This window comes from Oryctolagus cuniculus, chromosome 7, assembly GCF_051225735.1.
Source record: "Oryctolagus cuniculus isolate XC-2025 breed Fujian yellow rabbit chromosome 7, ASM5122573v1, whole genome shotgun sequence".
Classification (NCBI taxonomy): Eukaryota; Metazoa; Chordata; class Mammalia; order Lagomorpha; family Leporidae; genus Oryctolagus; species Oryctolagus cuniculus.
Genome location: NC_142873.1, coordinates 84,122,465 through 84,128,464, shown reverse-complemented (window position 1 = coordinate 84,128,464; position 6,000 = coordinate 84,122,465). Strand labels below are relative to the sequence as shown.

Below are 6,000 nucleotides of genomic sequence, written 5' to 3'. Positions count from 1 at the left end.
TAATACTTAATTTCTTTTTAAGCTTATTTTAAAAATAATGAATATAATTATGGTGTTAAAACGTGATATTTTCAATATGTACACATTGTGGAATGGCTATATTTAAATAATAGACATACGTATTACCTCACATATTTATTATTTTTTAATGGTGAAACACTTAAAATCTACTATGTTGGCAGCATTCAAGTACACAATACAGTGTTATTAACTATAGTTGCCAGGTGGTACAAGAGATCTCTTGAATTTACTGTTCCTAAAAACTTTGTATCATTTGATGAGCATTATCCCAATCCTGTACCCTTGGTGCGTCCATCCCTTGGTAGCCACCATTCAATCTATTCTGATTCTGAGTTCAGCTCTTTTAGGTTCTACATGTGAGATCATGTGGCATTAGTTATTTTGTGCCATGTTTATTTCACTTAACAGAAGATTCTCCAGGTTCTTCTGTGTTGTTGCAAATAACAGGATTTCCCTCCTTTTTAAGGCTGAATAGTATTCCAGTGTGTGTGTGTGTGTGTGTATGTGTGTGAAAGTGGGGCAGTCGGGACTCAAATTGGTGCCCTATGGGATGCTGGCACTGCAGGCCAGAGCTTTAACTCACTGTGTCACAGTGTCAAGCCCCTACTCTTAGCACTTTTAAAATGTGTAATATTCTATCATTAGCTATACTCACCGCACTGTGCAACAGATCTTAAAAAACAAACAAAAAAACCCAACCATACTTGGCCCAATTACCCGAAGAACCACCGTACTGTTTTTCCTAATGGCTATACTAATTTACATTCCTACCAAATGTTCCCTTTTCTCCACATCCTTGTCAACAGTTCTCTTTTTTTTTTTTTTGATAATAATATCTCATTGTGATGACTCAAATTTAATTTGAATTTCCCTGATGATTCGTGATGGTCAGCATTTTTTATATACCTATTGACAATTTGTGTCTTCTTTTGAACAGTGTCTGTTCAAGTCCTTTGCTCATTTTGTAACTGAATTGTTTTCTTTTTAATAAGTTGTTTGAGTTTCTCTTATATTTTGGATATAAATCTTTTACCAGAGTTACACACAGAAAGAAGGAGAGGCAGAGAGAGAGAAAGAGAGAGAGAGAGAGAGAAAGAGAGAGAGGTCTTCCATCCACTGGTTCACTCCCCAATTGGCCGCAACTGTTGGAGCTGCACCGATCTGAAGCCAGGAGCCAGGAACTTCTTCCCAGTCTCCCATAAGGGTGCAGGGTCAAGGACTTGAGCCATCTTCCACTGCTTTCCTAGGCCATAGCAGAGAGCTGGATGGGAAGTGGAGCAGCTGGGACTTGAACCGGCACCCATATGGGATGCCGGCACTGCAGGTGTCGGCTTTACCCGCTACGCCACAGTGCTGGCCCCATGACATTCTTAAGTAACATTATTAATGTTACTAACATTTTGTACAAAATTCTTAAAAAATGACTACATCTCTTCTACGTAACTGAAAGCAATATTTGGTTAAATACCATGTTTGTAAGGGGACTCTTCATGTACTTCAAGATGTTGCTCTCATCATTGCAGCTTACCAGCAAAAGCCAATGGTGAAGAATAAAAGAATACATTGATGATTTTGGTGCTGGTGAGAAAGTGGCAGAGGGGACACTCATTACTTGCTGCTCAGAGTGTTTAAACCAGCATAAAGTTTTTGGGAGAACAATTAGGATATATCAAAACTTAAAACATGCATCCCTTTTAAATCAACAATCTCCTGTCTAAAAATTATTTAGCAAAAGTATTTGCATACGAATATAAGAAGATGTGCACAAGAACGCTCATTACAGTAGACCCTCAGTATCTCCAGGGAATCAATTCCACCCAGGACCCCCACAGACAGCAAAATCTGTGGTGAATAAAGTCTCTTCCATAAAATGATGTGCTTTCTCTGTATAACATTGGCCCATCCTCCTTTAAATGTTCAGTCATCTCTAGATTACTTATAATACCTAATACAATGCGAATGCTATATTGTTCCACATAGGGAATAATGACAGGAGAAAAATATTTGTACACGACAACAGAGATGCAAGTTTTTAAAAGTATTTTTGATCTGCAGTTGGTTGGATCTGAGAATGTGGAACCCAGATACAGAAGGCTGACCGCGTAGCATTATGGATCCTACAGAAAATTGGAGACCATCCAAATGTTCATAAACTAATAATAGATAAATTATGGCACAGCTATGGCGTACAAGGCAGCCATGAGTGACGTGGAAGGATGCCCATGATATCCTGATGAATAAGAATAGGCAAATTTAAGAGTAGCATGCAGAGGCTGCCACTGCACACGCCTGGGCCTTTGCACTCCCAATGCTGCCTGGACCTGGAGCCCTGAGCCCTGGTTCCTGTGAGAGGATGCTCCAGGCGAGGGGGGAGGGACAGCATGCATGTGGTGCTCTCCCACCTCTACCGGGAGCACTTGCAGCGGAAGTGCAGCTGGCCAGAGGGTGTGTCACACCAACTGAAGGCTGTGACAAAACATGTACACCTGTGGGTTCACTGCCCCAGATAACCCTGACTGGGCTAAGGGGCAGGAGGTGCAGAAAGTGGGACTCATACAGTTTGAAAAAGTCACAGAAGAACCCGTGGGCATCGCTCTGAAGCTGAATGAGAAGCAGTCCGGTACTGTAGCCAGAATTCTTCATGGTGGCATGATTCATAGATAAGGTTCCCTTCACGCAGAGCACGAGATCCTGGAATTCAATGGCACAAATGTGATTAATCACTCAATAGATCAGCTGCAGAACGGCATGAAAGAAACCAAAGGAATTATCTCGTTAAAAGTAATTTAATCAACAAAGTGGGCTTCCTGTACTACAGATGTTCATGAGAGCACAGTTTGACTACAATCCCAAGACGATCTGATTCCCTGCAAGGAGGCAGGACTGAAGTTTGTCACTGGAGACATTATCTAGATCATTAACAAGGATGACAGCAAGTGGTGGCAGGGGTAGATGGAAAGCTCTTCCAAGAAGTCAGTAGGATTGATCCCGTCTCCTAAATTCCAAGAATGGCAAGTGGCAAGTGCGGTGCAGTGTGCTCCAGGTGAAGCCCCAGGCTGGGAAGAAGAAAAAGAAATACAAAGACAAGAACCTTGCTAAGTGCGGCTCAGTTTTGGACCGGTTGGATGTTGTCTGACTTCAAGGAAGTGGTTCACCATTGGAGGGTGAACCAACGGCAAAAGGAAGTCCTTTCTCTCTGTCTCTCTCTCTCTCACTGTCCACTCCGCCTGTCAAAAAATAAAAAATAAAAAAAAAATTAAAAAAAAGAGGAAGACCCTGGTGCTGGTCAGAGCCAGTGGGATGAGCTGCAGCCATATCAAGGATGCACTGCTCAGCCAGAATCCGGAGAAGTTTGTGTACCCTGCTCCATATCCAACATGATTGCCAAGAAAAAGCCAGGAAGATGGGAAGGGGTACCACTTATTCCCAATGGAAGAGATGACCAGGAACATCTCTGCTAATGAGTTCTTGGAGTTTGGCAGCTCTCAGAGCAACATGTCTGCACAAAATTTGAAACAGTGCACCAGATTCATAAGCAGAACAAGATGGCCATCCTTGACACTGAGCGCCAGACCCTGAAGAACTTTTGCCTCTCGTTGTGTTCATTGCACTTGCCAGCCAGGGTGCTCAGAAGGAAGCCCTGTAGCAGCTGTAGAATGCTGCTGAGGATATCCATAGCCACTATGCTCACTACTTTGACCTCTCACTGATCAAAATGGCGCTGATGAAACCCTTAAGAAGTTGGAAGAAGTATTTGACCAAGAATGCAGCTCTGCACAGTGGGTTCTGTATAGCCCTCTCCAACATTTAGAACCCTCTTTCCCTTGCTTTACAACAAATAAAACTGCTGCAGCTAATTCTGTCAGCTTCTGGCTCTCTACAACTCTCTTACTTAAGCCAATAGGATTCAGGTCCTCTTGCTGAGGTTGATACAGGGGGCTGGGGTTGGATTTTGCTGATGGATGGGGCACTGACCTGGATTTCAAATGGTTCTCCAGAATCAGCTGCTGTAAAGGGCTATCAGCATGCAACTGCCAATCAAAGCTGATACCCAAAAGAGCAATGGACCCTGCCCTTCTAAGGCCTGTACTCTTCACTTCCCATCATACTCAGCTTTTCATTTGTTTTTTTTTTTTTCTTTAAATTTGGAGAAAGCATTTTTAACCTCAGCTTTCTAAAATGCAAAAATGAAACAGCTGAGCCATAGAATGTCTGCTCCCGAGAAACCCTTAAAAGCAATAAAAAAATGTTGCTGTGTTAAAATGCAAAAAAAAAAAAAAAAAAAAAAAAAGAGTAGCATGCAGTCTGTTTTCCTTTGTTAGACTGAAATGTACATGTGTACATTGACAACACAAACTTACCTTACAATGGTATCAGAGTATAGAGGGCCTGGGAAATAAATTTTACTTTTGACTATTTCAAAAATATTTTCAGGATTTAATGAAACAATTGACTGGGAACCTATAGTTCAAAAATCTTTTAAGTCTATAGGACAGTCCATTTATGTAACAGAGAAATTAATTACTAAAATAAAATATATTCAGATTACTGGGCTCTAGATTAAAATAACAAATATAAGATTTAAAAATATAAGAATAAAGTCCATCTAGAAAATATATAAGTAATTCTTTTAACATTGATTTATCAATCACATGATTTATCTATCTTGGGTGTTGGGGTTAAAGAGGAATTTCATTTATATTAGCCTTAAAAAGAGGGTTTAGGGTTAGGCATTTGATAGAGTGCTTGCCGCTATCCCAAATTAGAGTGTCCAAGCTTGGCTGTCACTTCCAGCTTCCTACAAGTGCACACTCTTGGAGGCAGCTGGTGATGTTTCATTTACTTGGGTTGCTGTCATTCTCAAGGGAGACTCTGACTGAGTTCCCAACTCCTGTATTTGGCCTGACCCAGACTGGGCTAATGTCGCCATTAGGGGAGTGAACCAGTAGAGGGGTGTTCTCTTTATCTCTGTCAGATGCCCTGCCTTCCAAATAGATAAAATAAATACTTTTTTTTAAAAAAAAAGAAGGTTTATTTTGGGGGCTAAACATAAACTAGGATTTAAACTAGAATTTTAGGAATAAAGGAGCTTCTGCCTTTATGCCAGAGTGTATTTTTTTGTTGTTGTTGTTAGCAAGTAAGAAAAATCCATCTAAATGGTTTAAACAACAAAGAACAAATGGTTTAACTGGAAGGAAGGAAGGAAGGATAAAGGGAAAGAGAAAGAAAGAGAAGGGGGGGAGAGAGAGAGAGAGAGAAGAGAGAGAGGGAGAAAAGCAGATCTACAGTTTCAGCTGAGACTTTATCCACCAGGTCCAAAATACCATCAAAGAGCTCTCTTGGATAGTCCTTCCATGATATCAACTTCATTCTAAGATTCACCAACTTTGTGATGCCACAATGTTTACTGGTAGCTCTCAGAAATTTACTTTTCTTAAACCACCCTGAAAGAGAGGGGATACCTTTCTGGTATTACTAATAAAAGTCCTGATAGGCTTTATGATTACCTAGACCGCATTCCCAGAATAACCCAATCACTGTGGCCAGTTGATAGATGCATTTGTTGGCCCAGCCTGGGTCACAGTCTCTGATGGTGCATGATGGCATGGCTGAAATCACACTTGCCATGGTTTGGCTCTAGTTTGGGTGTCCCTCAAGGCTCTGTGTATGGAAATGTAATCCCCTTTGTGAAGTATGAGGTGGGTAGACACTTCCTTTGACTTTGGTGTCTAGAGATGGACCCTTTGGGAAGAGATTAGGTTTACATAAAGTTGTTAATGTGGAACACCCATGATTGAAACCTGGTGGCTTTACAAGAAGAGTGAGACGGATCAGACAGAGGCATACACAAACACATGTCTTCCGAGTGTCATGCCATATGATCTCTGGGCAGCCTTAGGACTCTGCAAGTAACATGGTCATTGTCAACTAAGTCCTTACCACTCCAGAACCAAGAATCCAAATGAACCCCTTTTCTTC

The 6,000-nt window shown here is 41.2% G+C and overlaps 1 pseudogene; it reads left to right on the top strand.

The window, feature by feature from the left end:
• The first annotated feature begins 2,402 nt into the window (after positions 1 to 2,402).
• Positions 2,403 to 6,000, top strand: part of LOC100351516 (55 kDa erythrocyte membrane protein-like) — a 44,984-nt pseudogene continuing 41,386 nt past the window's right edge.